Source organism: Ursus maritimus, unplaced genomic scaffold, assembly GCF_017311325.1.
Source record: "Ursus maritimus isolate PB19 unplaced genomic scaffold, ASM1731132v1 scaffold_29, whole genome shotgun sequence".
NCBI classification, from domain to species: Eukaryota; Metazoa; Chordata; class Mammalia; order Carnivora; family Ursidae; genus Ursus; species Ursus maritimus.
The window spans coordinates 30,188,704-30,204,067 of NW_024425452.1; the positions used below are offsets into that span (position 1 = coordinate 30,188,704).

At 35.2% G+C, this 15,364-nt stretch overlaps 1 long non-coding RNA gene across 1 annotated transcript; it reads left to right on the top strand.

The window, feature by feature from the left end:
• The first annotated feature begins 932 nt into the window (after positions 1 to 932).
• On the top strand, positions 933 to 11,784 carry LOC103657414. Its single transcript, XR_566836.2, has 4 exons — positions 933 to 1,014; positions 1,870 to 1,937; positions 6,203 to 6,265; positions 11,688 to 11,784. It is a non-coding gene; the product is annotated as an uncharacterized LOC103657414 (long non-coding RNA).
• Positions 11,785 to 15,364: the final 3,580 nt, after the last annotated feature.

The window sequence follows — 15,364 nt, forward strand, 5'->3', positions numbered from 1 at the left end:
CTCTGTTGGTTAGAAGTGTGTTGTTTAATCTTCACATATTTTGGGACTTCCCAGTTACCTTTCTATTCTTGATTTCTAGTTTAATTTCATTGTGGTCTGAGAGCAGACATTGTTTGATTTCATTGTTTTAAATTAAGATGTGTTTTATGGCCCAGAATGTGGTCTATCTTGGTGAATATTCCATGTGAGCTTGAGAAGAAAGTATATTCTATTGTTGGATGAAATAGTCTATAGCTCTCAATTATATCCAGTTGATTTTTGGTGTTGTCGAGTTCACCTGTATTTTTCTGATTTTCTGCCTGCTGGATATGTTAATTTCTGATAGAGGGGTATTGAAGTCTCCAACGATGATTGTGGATTCATCTATTTTCTTCTCAGTTCTATCAGTTTTGCCTCATGCAGTTTGACACTCTGTTGTTAGGTTTAAATTAAAGACTGTTATGCCTTCTTGGAATTAACCCCTTTGTCATTATGTAGTGACCCATCTTTATCTCTGATAACTTTCTTTGCTTTGATGTCTGTTCTGTTTGGAATTAATATAGCTATTCCTGTTCTCTTTTGATTAGTGTTCACACTGTATATATTTCTCCATCCATTAACTTTTAATCTATATGTGTCTTTATATTTATAGTGTGTTTAGTGGACTGCTTATAGTTCTCTCTTGCTTCTTGATCCACTCTAACAATCTCTACCTTTTAATTGATGCATTTAGACCATTGACATTTAAAATGATTATTGATACATTTGGATTAATATCTATGATATTTGTTACTGTCTTCTATTTGTTGTCCTTGTTTTTCTTGTTGTTGTTGTTGTTCCTATTTTTCTCTTCCACTCTTTCTGCCTTTTATGGTTTTAATTGAACATTTTATATGGTACCATTTTCTCTCCTTTCATAGCATATCAATTATATATCTTTTTTTACTTTCCTCAGTGGTTGCCCTGGAGTTTGCAATGTACATTTACAAGTAATCCAAGTCCACTTTCAAAAGACTTTTCCACTTCATGGGTAACGTGAGTACCTTATAATAACAAAATAATCTTAATTCTTCCTTCCTGTTCCTTGCATCATTGCTATCATATATTTCACTTGTATATAAGCATACATAAGCATGTATATGCATATATGTTATGCATATTGTTATTTTGAACAAACCATTACCTATTAGATTAATTAGGAATAAGAAAAATGAGTTTTTATTTTATCTTCATTTATTCCTTCCTCAGTGCTCTTCTTTTCTTTATGTAGATTTGTTTCTAACCTATATTATTTTCTTTCTCTCTAAAGAACATCTTTTTAAACATTTATTGCAACTCAAGTTTACTGACAACAAATTCATTCAATATCAATTAGTCTGAGGAAGTCTTTATTTCTCCTTCACTTTTGAAGGATAATTTCATGGGTTACAGAATTCCAGGTCGATTTTTGTTGTTGTTGTTGTTGTTGTTGTTAGTACTTTAAGTATTTCACTCTACTCTCTTCTTACTTGCATAGTTTCTGAGGAGAAGTTGTATACAATTATTATCTTTTTTCCTGTAGGTAATGTGTCTTATATCTCTGGCTTCTTGCAGGATTTTTTCTTTATCTTTGATTTTCTGTAGTTTGACGACGATACGCTTAGGTGTAAGGTTTTTGGATTTTATCCTTCTTGGTGTTCTCCTAGATTCCTGGATTTGTGGATTGGTGTCTGACGTTAATTTGGGAAAAATTCTCAACCATTATTGTTTCAAATATTTCTTCTATTTCATTCTGTCTTTCTTCTTCTTTTGGTATTCCCATTATACATAGTCACACCTTTTGTGGTTGTCCTATAGTGCTTGGATATTCTATTACATTTTTCCTCAGTCTTTATTCTCTTTGCTTTTCAGTTTTTGAGATTTCTATGAATATATCATCAAGCTCAGAGATTCTTTTCTCAACTACATCCAGTGTATTGGTAAGTCCATCAAAGACATTCTTTATTTGTTACAGGTATTTTTTTTTTTAATTTACTTATTTCTTTGAAAGAGAGTGGGGGAGGGGGAGGAGAGAGGGAGAGTGAGTCATGCAGACTCTGTACTGAGTGCAGACCCCTCTGTGGGATTTGATCTCATGACCCTGAGATCATGACCTGAGCTGAAACCAAGATTAGGCTGCTTAACTGACTCCACTACCCAGGTGCCCCTACAGTATTTTTTAAAAGATCTCTAGCATTTCCTTTTGGTTCTTAGAATGGAATTCCTATCTCTCTGCTCACATTGTCTATCTGTTCTTGCATTCTGTTTATCTGTTGGAGCCCTTAGCATATTACTCATCATTGTTTAAAATTCCTGGTCTGATAATTCCAACATACCTGTCATGTCTGGTTCTGATGCTGGCTCTTTTTCTTCAAATCCAGTCCCTGCTATTCCATCTTGGCTGGAAGCAGAAGTACATTCTTCCATTTATAAAATATTTATCTCACCCAAATTTGCCTAACTTATCTCCTGTATGTTATGCTTATTTTTTTAGTAATATTTTAAAACTTTGACACTCTAAAAAAAATGTGACTTTTCCCCAAGAGGGAAAAATGCTTTTCATTGTTGTATTCATCTCAGTACTTGAGTCATATAATTTTTACCCATCAGCTTCATAAAAGGTCTTCAGTGTAAGCTATTGGGATCAATTTGACAGTAAGACTTTGTATGATGAATGCATTCCCTAATTGTGGGAAAAAAAACACAAAAAACCCAAGCAAAAGATTTAACCACTGTGCCTAATTCTTCTTTGCCACTGCACTGTTCTTTGCAAAAAAGGTTGGAAACCAGCCCTATTTTCTTTTGTGTCCATTTTGTTTTTCCACCATGATTGGCTGGAAAGTCATAAAGACATTTTTTTTAACCATTTAAAAGAGGAAAAACATAAATTCTTCTATAATTATTTATGTAAAGCATACATTTGTCTACCAAATCTACCATAAAATCAAGAGCTAAAATTTGAACATTAGACAAATTTAGGTTTGACTTCTTTGGGGCTATCAGTGATGACCAGCTATCTAATATTTAGGGCTTGTTCTTTCCTTTTGTGTGCTGGTGTGTACCCTTCTGGGGATACTACTGGCAGACAAAACTCCTCTCCTTTGCTGTTCGATCTTCCAGAAAGCATTATACCTACTGGCAGGTGAAAATATCACATTATGGAAGTTATATAGACTTCATCGGCAGGGAAAAGGCTGTGTTCATGGCAAGTTCATGGCATTTGTGCCATTGCAAACTAGTTTCTTAACCTGAGACCTGATAGATAGCAGCAGCTTTGAAATCTATGAACATTTTAAAATTGTATGCAAATATTTGTGTATGTGTTTATATTTTCTATACATAGACTCCATAATTTTATTTATACTTGAAGAGAGTTTTTAAATGATGAGTTCTTCATCTAGTCCCATTGCAGAGTGGAGCAACAGAACAACCAGACCCATTGTCAAAGTACTATAGAATGACACCCCCATAAAATTATCCTCTGAGAATGAATTAAAAATCTAGATCACTCAGGCCTCAGAGTGGACTTTTTGACCCAATGATATCCTGCCACAACCCAAATTATAGCTGGTAGTTTAACACCAAGATAATCAGCTCTTCTGGTGCCTTAAAAATGCAAAAGCTTTATATTTGGTTTTTATTTTTTCTGTCATGTTAAAACCATATAAATAAATACATATTCAGGTGAAACTTTTGTTTAAGGCTGTAAAGATATTCCTAGGAAACATTCATTAAGAGAAAAAGAAAGAAAAAGTTGCTTATCCACATGGTTAACTTTTCAAGTGAAATAAGGTATTAGTTACCAATGTGTATGCTAAATCATAAAGCAAGTTTGATAATATTAATTGCATTATATATCAAGATTTGAATGATTTTTTAAAATCACATTATTCTTTCTCACAATAAACCATGTCTTTGCTACTTTTCTCTGTCCAGTTAAGCAATACTAGATCTCAGAATATAGGCCAGTCATTTTAATCATTCTGTAATCAATCAATTTATATAGGGGAAGTGTTATTATTTCTATGTAATTCCTAACAAACTAGAACCCCAAAACAACTTATGTTCATAAGAGAACTCCACCTCCTTATTTTTGAGTGGGTTTATTAAGCACCATCTTTTGATCTAAAGCTCCCTTTAGCTTCATTTTTGATGCCTAGGGGTGTTTCTTTGGTAAAAATAATAATAGCAATGAAGTCATCCTTCAAAAAAACATTTCACCATCCATTCACATTCCTTGCTTTTCATGCCATGTCTCAGACTCAACTTATACTCAGTTTTCCCTTTGGCAGTTTCTTATGTTGATTTCAACTCCAGAATTAAGCAATATATATCAAAAAAGCAGTTCACTCATAAGAGTAAATAATATACCAAAATAAAATATGTTTCAAGAGGGAGGTGCTTTCCTTCATCTCTGAAGCATTTTACTACATTATTAATACTTGAAAATATATCTTATTTGCCAATTATCCAATACAATTAAAAGAGCTAGAGATTCCAAATTTTTCTACCAGTCTCTCTCTCTCTCTCTCTCTTTTGTTTTGGTAAGAAGTACATATTTTATAATTTTATAAATTTTATAAAATTTTGTAATTTTATAAATTAATAAATATGATTTCTAAAACTGCCATCTTTTTAAAAAATGAAAGTTCATCCTTTATATATGTTATTTCTGAAGTTATTACTTTAAATCATTATTTAAGTTTGTCTATTGTATTGATTGTGTTGGGTGAAGAATTTTTTCTCTGTAAAAGGAAACTATCATTTATCTATGCGATATTGATATAAAATGTCAGTGTTCAAAAAAAAAGCTAAATTTAATACCAGCAACTGTAATCTCAAAAGTACTATATGATTGTAGGAAATGCTTTTAATGCATTCTCTGTATTTATGGATCATAATAACTATAAAGATGATGAAGTCTGGTTGTGCTTGCATGTGGCTTCCCTTGAACATGGTGGGCAGTTGGTGGCACAGGTGGCAAAAGTGACAAGTTGCAATATCTTAGCATGATATGGGGACTATTTTAAGATCCATCCCTGTGGAAACTTAGGCAGATCAAAGGAACTGAATCTGATCTGTTAGTATCAAGCTACAATACTCCACACTGCTTTTTACTAAAGGTCTTGGTAAACAAAGGTATTCAGTTACTTTTTAAAAATTAAACATCTTTACGTAATGAAATTTTGATTTACAGAAGTTCATACTGACTTTAACATGACACAATTATTTGTAAAACAACAATATGAAAGATCTAAGAAAGCTATGTGTTCTTGACATAGAACACATATTCTAGATAGGCTATGGAATTCTATTAAATAAGAGATTATAAAATAAAATATCCCAATACTGTTGCAACTCCTAGCTAAAGATCACCTAAATATTGCTAATTTGAGCTAATTGATACAGGAAGAAAAACAAGGGTATAAAATGACCACTAATGCTTGGCTATGTTTACTGTTTGCCTTACTAATTATCTTGTCATCTCAATGTCACTAGCTTCAAAGCATACAATTTTCAATTTTTTCAGAGCCAGGATATTCAAATATTTTAAAGTTGGAGATTTCTTCTTGTTTAAATCAAAATTAATTTCCAATCTCTATGACAGTTTTTTTTTTAAGTAATCTTTATGCCCAACATGGGGCTTGAATGCACAACCCCAAGATCAAGAGTCACATGTTCTACTGACTGAGCCAACCAGGCAACCTTCTATGACAGTTTTTAAAAAGTGGCAATGGAATTCATTTAATGATCACCAATTATTTTCAATAGACTTCCTGGTGGAAACCTCTCATAAAAACTTATAACTTTTTCTAAAAAAGATAATTTTAAAATATGATAGCAGAAACTTGCAGAACTACCAATCTACAATGTGTATTAACTAATCATCTCCTGGAAGTTTTAGAGGATAAAGAGAATAAAATTATTTGTTAAGCAATTCAACTGGACCTGGGTATATTTAATTCAACCACATTTTTTTTTAGAACCATGTATTTGAAAAACAGATACTCAAGTCACAACTAGCAATCTGTTAGAAGCACAGAAAAAAATACATGAATCCCTCAATTATAAGTTGCCAGCAATTTTGAGACACCTCATCCATTTTACAGTAGCTTTCAAGGGGAAAAAACTATATTAAATAAAGATAATTTTTTAACTTGCCAATATCTTTTATCCATATAATTAGATTTTTTTTTCCTTTCAGCAGCAAATCAGCATTTAAGAGTAAATTTTCTGCATGTCTGACATCTAAGAAGTCTGCATTATGGTAGGTATTTTCAATTATGGGTAATACCATGGTGACCCACTGCTCAAACCTTGACCTCTTTAACATCTTAAGGCTTGATAGAATTTCTTTTTTTTTTTTTTAAGATTTTATTTATTTGTCAGAGAGAGAGAGAGAGAGAGAGAGAGCACAAGCAGGGGGAGTGGCAGGGAGAGGGAGAAGCAGGCTCCCTGCTAAGTGGGGAAATCAATGCAGGACTCCATCCCAGGATGCTGGGATCATGACCTGAGCCAAAGGCAGACGCTTGACACAATGAGCCACACAGACATCCCTTGATAGAATTTCTAGGCACATCGAGGAATATCAGTGTTTTTCCTGCACTTTCTGTTTGGGTAAAATCTTAGGTTTTTTTGTAAATTAAAAATTACTTTTCTTAAGCCAGCTGGGAGCTTTTGACAGATAGTTGTTCAATGATTTAGTTAAAGGTTTTCACTTCACATAAACAAGATCCCCGTTTAACTTAAAATTCAACAGCAAAAAAAAAAAAAATCAATAGCAAATAACAAAATTGAACAGATTCCTTCTAAATACAGGTTTGCACATGTGTAGACAATGACAGTGTCCTTTTTTTCTTTTTCCCTGATGGCTGACAGGGTTCTAAAAAAATATCACTGTAAAATATAACGCAATTCTAGGTGCATAAAGTGTGAAGAGAGAAAACTAGAATTGAGAAAATGTGGTATATTTCAACATCTTTCTTTGGTATTTTGTATATCAGTCTGAGTTCTCAGATCTTCTATGTTCCTTTTGGATTTTACATCTATGGCAGCACATTGAAAGGTTTAAAGACTTGAAGGAAAACTAAAGACTTAAAGAGTTACAACATGATCAAAGGCAACTGTATAATAACATCTCACGGTATGTATAAAAGCAGATATAGTTACTAGACAGTTCACTTGTTTGTTCTTTCAATACTATGTTGCTGACATCTTGACCATGGATTCTCTGATACTCACTAGGTAAAGTTCTTGCATGCTTCCCATGATTTTTTCTTTGTTGCTAGCTTAATGTCACCTTCAGGAGGCCCCTTACTCCTACTCTACACTTTCCCACTTGGCCTACTCAGCTCAGCATCCCATCTGACAGACACCATCTTAACCATGTAAACTGTAGTTGTAGCAGATTATGGTTGGATTGCGAAGAAGATATCAATTTTACCATATTAAGACAAAAGGAGAATTAAATTGGTTTATGTAATCTAAGGAAGCACTGAACAACCAAACAATAAGCCAGGAATCATTGAGTCTGAGGAAACTCTAGAAACACGGGCAGAAGCCCTGGACCAATTTAATTACGTGGATGAAAAGGTGGTATTTTCTAGAAGAGGACTGTTAATTGGACACTTACAGATGTAAAGCAAAAGATGAAGTCTACACATTGTTTATAATTTGTAACTTTGTGACAGTTCAGGTGGGAGAATTTTGTGTACAAGTATTATAATTAGGTTCAATAAAATAAAGTATTGCAATAGTGAATCACTGACACATTCTGAAATTTTGCTCACCAATACTAGCTTTTAAAGGTTTAAAAAGTCATTAGACTTGCAAAAGTTAGACTGATATTAAAACATTTCTTCCCCAATTCCTGTGATCATTCACTCCATCTTCTGCCTCAGAAGCCACACATGTACAGGAGCACAAGTATCTAGCACTTCTTATGTTTTTGTTCAGAGTCTGTTAAATATTTGGAGACTGATTTATAAATCTAAGGAAGAACAAAAGTGTCAGACCAAATGTGTTTCATCATTTCCTAAAGTTGTGAGTAACTATCTTAAGAACAAGAGGAGCAAGGGAATGTTGCTCCTGGTGGAAGAGAAAGAAAACCAAACAACTAATAACAACAAAGAGAAACATATTTTCAAGAAGAATACACTGGTGATGGGAGAGCAGAGATGCAAAGGAAAATTATTTTGGGATAACTTTCTAAAGGCATATGTATTCAAATCATCAGAACAAAGAACATCTGAAAAGCAAAGTTTATAGAGCTCATTACACCTTCACCATAATGTTTACGTCAACTCTACTATCCCTGTTTGGTTACATGGCTGCCAGTGGCAGAGCTAGCATGTGACTCCAAGTCCTCTGGCAACAAATTAATGTACCTTCTCTTACCCTATACTGTCTCCCACTCAAGCTCTTTACATGTTTGAAAGGAAACATGCTTTCTACATATGGAGAATCAAAAGTCCTCCCACCAGCACCTATTAGCTCAGTGACCTCAAGCAAGTTACCTTAACCTCTTTGCACTTTACATGACTCATCTATGCAATGAGAAGGATGAGATCCTTTCTGTCATTATTGAGTTGTTGGAAGATCAAGTAAGACAGTTCTTTTTAACAATAACATTTATACATATAAGGGATTGTTATAATTGAAATGCATAAAGAAAATGGTTGATGAGATTTCCCAGGCACTAGTTATTATATTTAAGGACTCACAGTAGCAATAGTCGAAAATAATTTCTCTCTCAATTAGGCACCCATTGGGCCATTGTGGAGTTAGTATTGAATCCAGTTTATGTCTCTTCACCTTGAGGATGCTGTGAAGTGGGGAAGTTCAGAGTAGTTTAATAATATGATTAAAGTGGTGAATAAATAAGACCCAAGAGAACAGGTAGAAGGAGTTGGAATTAATTAGTCTGGAGACAATAACTGCCTCCTAATACATGAGGCATTATCATAAGAAAAATGTAGACCAACTTTTATCCATTGACTTGAAAGGAACTGTGAAAATACAGTACAGACATAAGACAGAATTTACTGACAGGGTGTTTGTTAAATATTAAAACAAACTATAGAAAGAAGATGTGGAGTCTTCTTTGTCGGTGGTTTTTCCAAAGAAAAATAGACACAAATCAATCTGGTATGGTCAGGGAACAGATATACTTGCAATCAGGGAACTAGACAAGCTAAACTATTGAGATCTTCTCTCGGCTCTCAAGAATTCTGTAGTTCTCTGGCTAATTCCCTTGAATAATCAAAACATAGGTAGATAGCAAATTTTTCTAATTATCCTTGTCCAAATATGCAGACTACATGAATCTGTTACTACCCTAACATATGTAGTTCATATTGTTGGTTGTTTTAGAGGAGGGTGTGATAGATGCAGAGGTTGAGTTAATCTCTTTTGTTCATGGCGCAGTATCATCGTTAATCTGAGCAAGGCAAAAAAGCAATTTCTTAAATAGATTTTATTTATTTGACAGAGAGAGAGAGCGAGCACACATGCACAAGCGGGCAGAGTGGCAGGCAGAGTGGCAGGCAGAAGCAGGCTTCCAGCTGAGCAGAGAGCCTGATGGGGCTGGGTCCCCTGGGATCATGACCTGAGCTGAAGGCGGGTGCTTAACCAATGGAGTCACCCAGGCGCCCCTGCAAAAAAGCAATTTTAAATGGATTTCCTCCCATTATCACATTCCCCACTCCCATTCTCCTCTCCCCAAGAGGTAACTGCTCTAATGTGTGTAATGGATATATTTTTTTAAGATTTTATTTATTTATTTGATGGAGAGAGAGAGACAGCCAGTGAGAGAGGGAACACAGGCAGGGGGAATGGGAGAGGAAGAAGCAGGCTCCCAGTGGAGGAGACTGATATGGGGCTTGATCCCAGGACCCTGGGATCATATCCTGAGCCAAAGGCAGACGCTTACAGACCGAGCCACCCAGGTGCCCCTGTAATGGATATTCTTAAGTTTAAACGTATCTTTGGAAATAAGTAGTGTGGTTTTGTGTGTGTGTGTGTATTTTAAAATTTATGCAAATAGATCTCATTCATTTTCTTACATTTTCACCAAGTAGTATGATTTTAAGGGTGATGTTGTTTTTAACTGCTGTGTCGTATTCAGTAGCGTTCCTCCACAGCCTTCTTCCTCTAGTGGTGGTCAACGAGGTTGTTTCCAATTGCCTGCCTCCACAGTGTTGTGGAAAACGTATTCTCTTACATGCTTCTTATTATAAGGTTTCTCTCTCTCCCTTTTTCTTTAGAAGTATGATTGGATAATCAAACACAATTGGTACATATGCAATTACTTTGCCAGGTTGTTCTCCAGAATGGCAGTGACCAAGTATGGAGGAGTTGCTGTTTCCCCAGCAGCACTCAGCATTATAGGACTGGGCAATGTTTCCCTATCTGATGATCATAATGTAGTATCTCATTGTTGATTTTCTTCTTTGCTTACTGAGATAATATACTTGTTTTTTATTCACATATTTTCCCATCTTTCTAGGATTTTTCAATCTGATTGCTTCCAGGAGCTTCCTCTATAGCATAGTTATCAATCCTTTACCTATAACTTATGTCAATTCCCTTCACCTGTCTATTACAACTGACCTTTAGTTTGAAATTGCAGAATAATTCAAGGATAGTTGACATTTTTATACTGTTAAGTCACACCACATATATACACAGGCTAGATATCCATTTACTTAGATCTTCTTTAATGTCATTTAGTAGAATTTAAAATTTTCTCCCTAAAGAATTAACACATTAATGATATCTCATCTAAAATGTAATTATCCCTCTACAAATTTGGCATTATTAACTAGTTTAATGTGCATGTTCCATATCAGCTTATGTCCTTTATGTCTGTAGTGTTTATAAACTCCTCAAGACAAGATCTGTTTAACTTCATCTGTGTATAAAGTTAAACGTCTACCAGCTCTAAAGATGGATATTGATATGTACTTTTCATTAAATGATTCCTTATTTTTTCTCTTGTAAAATGCCTCAAACAAAATGGTAAATCTTTATTATTTATTATTATTTTTAGAATACTCATTTTTAGAATAAAGAATTGTTGAATCAATAACAGTAGACTTAAGGAGTAGAGTAATCCAGTTTATATTTATATTTATATTACATTCATATTTTTTTATATTTATATTACAAAATTTTTTTGTATTTATATTTATATTACAAAATTTTTACTGACTGCCTACCACGTGGCAGGCTATCATATATTCTAGGATGATCTGTGGATCCCTATCATCCTGAGACCCTTTCAGGAGGTCTGTAAGATAAGAATTATATTCATAACAATTTTAAGATGTTATTTTGCTTTTCAACTCTGTTGACATTTGCACTGATTGTGCAAAAGCAATTCTAGAGGGTGAAACCTCTGGTTTCTTAGGATAAATCCAGACAGTAGCACCAATCTGTACCAACAGTCATTGTGTTCTTCACTGACACGCATTCATTATGAAACAACAAAAAACAAAAAAAACACACCAGTTTTTTTTATTAAGAATCTCCTTGCTGAGGCAATAAAATTATTAATTTTATTAAATCTAATCCTTGGATATGACTTTTTAATATTTTGTGATAAAATGGAAAGTATGTGTACTGAAGTACCATGGTCATCTTGAAGAAAAGCACTTTTGCCAAAAGAACTGTATCAATTTTTTTCACAGAATATCATTATACATGGAAAGGATGTATACAACTGGCTGACAAACTGTGACTATCAGACGTGGATATTTGGCAAATATTTTCTCAAAAATGAAAAAAGTGAGTATTTCATTTCAAAAGAAGCAATAGTTGATATTGATAAAAAAAAAAATGAAAGCTTCCAAGTGAAAATTAGAGTTTTGGAGAATTATCCGCCACCATGAGCTTGATGGCTTCCCAATACTTAAAGACTTTTCTGATGAGATCAGAACAAGTGTGATTTTTTAATATTATATAATAACATGGTCAATATTTGAAGAATCTGAATAAATGATCAAATGACCAATGCATAAAGTTACAAAACCATGCACAGGTAGACAATCCATTCAAATTTTAAAATAGGCCAATCAATTTTAATGCACATTGAAAAAGTTAATTTATATGGTTTCAGATGCCATGTTGCAATCAGCCTTTAAGGAACTACCACTTGTTGAGTTTTAGTTTAGTATCAAAGAAAATGTGCACAAATGTCTGAAAGGCCTACAAAATATTCTTCCCTTTCCAACTACGTGTCAGTACGAGGACAGATTTTAATCAACACAACATATCACAACAGATGGAATGCAGGAACAGATATAAGAATCCAGAAGTCTTTTATTAGACAAGACATTAAAGATATTTGCAAAAATAAAGAAGAATACCATTCTTGTCACTACTTTTTTTGTTTTAGAAAATAGAATTACTTTTCATAAAAATGTAATTTGTGTTAACATATAACAGATTTATTATTACTGTTTTAAAATAAAGAGAATACTTAAGTATTTTTAAAATTTCTCAGTTTTAATTTCTAATAGTAGATTAACAATAGATATAACTCACATATACAAAAGTTCTTTTGGCTCCTGAAAGATTTCTAAGAGTGCAAATTTCCTGAGACAAATAAATTTGAGATCCACTGCTCTAAAACTAGAGAGGAGAATGAAAGAGACAAAAGTCCCTGCCCTCATTCTAGTTGGGGTATATAGGTGAACAGATATATAAAGATAACTTTGGATTGTGTAAAGCTTAAAACAAATGAAGTGAGGGGTGCCTGGGTGGCTCAGTGGGTTAAGCGCCAACTCTTGGTTTCAGCTCAGGTAATGGTCTTGGGGTCATGAGATCAAGCCCTGCATAGGCTGCCTGCTCAGCGTGGAGTCTGCTTGAGATTCTTTCCCTCTCCCTCTGACCCTCTCCCTGCTCACACACACGCTCTCTCTCTCTCTCTCTCAAATAAATAAATAAATCTTAAAAAATAAAACAAATGAAGTGATATGATGCAGAGTACGTGGGTAAGAGTACTTTATTATTTTTTTAAAAAGTATTTATTTGAGAGAGAGAGAAAGTGATCATGGGTGGGAGGGGCAGCAGGAGAGAGAATCTCAAGCAGACTCTGTGCTGAGCATGGAGCCCGGGGTGGTGCTGGATCTCACAACCCTGAGATAAGACCTGAGCCTAAACCAAAAGTTGGATGCTTAACCCACGGTACCACTCAGGCACCCTGGGTAAGAGTACTTTAAATACTAAGCTCAGGGAAGTTTTCTTTGAGGACATTACAATTTGATCTGAAACTTGAAATACAAGTAAAAGTGACCAATTAGAAAGTCAGAGGAAGAACATTCCCGGGAGGAGAAAGAATTTCATCAGTTTGAAACAAAAAGAGTTTGCATGTTTGAGAACCAAAAATGAGGCCAGTGTGGCTGGGGTAGAACAGTCATCAGAGAAAGCAGTGCTAGAGGAGGTTGGGCAAGTGGGCAGAGGAACCAGGACCTTCGTGGCAATCATTCGAATTAAAACAGAAGTCCAGTGGGAAGCCATTAAAGGCTGGAGTGAAGGAAGCTGACTCTGGCTGTTGTGCCGAGGATGGGTTGCTTGGTAATAAGTTGGCAGTAAGAGCTGAGGCAAGGAGACTAGTTAGACAGGCAAGACACTGGCAAAAAGAGGAGTCAAGTGGCTAGGCCAAGGCAGTGGCCATGGAGATTGCGAAAAGGTGATAGATTCCAACATATGTTGGAAATAACAGTAGGGTCTGTTGATGGAATTGTTGTGGGGAATGAAAAAGGGAGGAATCAAAATGGATTCTTAGGTCTTCAAGTAGAGCAACCAACTGATTGAGAGTGCATTTGCTGAGATGGCTCACCACATTGACACACCTTCAGCTCCCTTGCACCTCTCCATCACATCTGCCTTGCCAAACCCCAAACCTGGTCAAATCTAAATCTCCATTGACTCTTCCTACGCATCTGAGCAATGAAACATGGATAGAGAAGCTAACTGATCTCTCTTCACGACCTCAAATTTTAAGTGGGCCTTTCCTCTACTATGCAATCCTACTATAATTTCCTAGCTAATTCACCTTCTTACTCTCCTAGATAATTATTGTACATATTCTTTTCTCTCTTTTGATCTCCAATACCTCTCTGTTCTCTGTTTCCTCAGCTGATAATGACCTTACTTTCTATTTCAATAAAAATTGGACTTCCATACTTCTGGTTACATCTGCCAATCCACAGCAAACTGAGCCTTCTGCCTTACTTCTCATTGTAATGAATGAAATGTCTGGTCTCCTACCTAAGATCACCATCTCCATCCAAACTCTGCATCCTGTCTTTCTTACCTAATTGTGAGCATTGCTCCAATAGATAATTCCTATCTTTCCTGAGTCATCAGTCAGCATCTGCAGCACTCTAAATAAGCTTTCACTCCCTCCATTCCACAGAAATAATCTTGTCAAAGTCATCGGTGACCTTCACTTTGTTAACGTAATGATGTTTCTCAGACTTTAATCTTACTCACTTTGTCAGCTGCATTTAAGAGAGTCAGCCACTCCCTTCTCCTTGAGACACTTATTTTTCCTCCAAGCACCATGCTCTTTTGGTTCTGCTTTTTCACTAGTCACTCTTTCCTCNGTCTTCTCAGCAGGTTCCTCATCATCTTCCCAATCGGTAACTGTTGGAACCTCCCAGATTTCACTCATTGGAACTCTTCTATCTAAACTCACTCCCTTGTTGATCTAATCAAGTCTGGGGGCTTTCAATATTGTTGTTACTCTGATAAACCCCAATTAGTATCTTCCACCTGATTGCTCCCTGAAACCCCAGACTCATATATCCAGTGATCATTTGACATCACCATTTAGTTGTTTAGCAGTTATCTCAAATTTAATGTCTAACTGAGTTCCTGCCTCCCCGCACCCCTCCCATATCTGTTCCACCTACAACCATCATCATTTCAGTAACACCATAATTTTGTTTAAGTCAAAAACCTTGGAATATGCCTGACACTTCCGTTGTACAATCCATCAGTAACATTCTGCTGGTTCTAACTTCAAATCATATCCAGAATCCTACCACTTCTCACCACCTCTGTTGCTACCACTCTAGCTCAGGTCATCATCATCTCTTGCCTAAAGACTCTTAACTGGTTTTCTGCTTCTGCTTCCCTCTGCCTACAAGATATTATGCAGCAGCCAGAGTGATTTATTTAAGACGTAATTTTAATAATGTCTCTTAAAATCTTCCAAGGCCTTTTCATTTCATTGTGCATAAAAATCAAAATCCTTACCATGGCCTCCAATAAATGATCTGGTCCCTTGCCACCTCTCTAATCTTGTTTCCTGACCATCTTCCCTTTCTATCCCACCTCTCAACTCTACTTCAGCAAC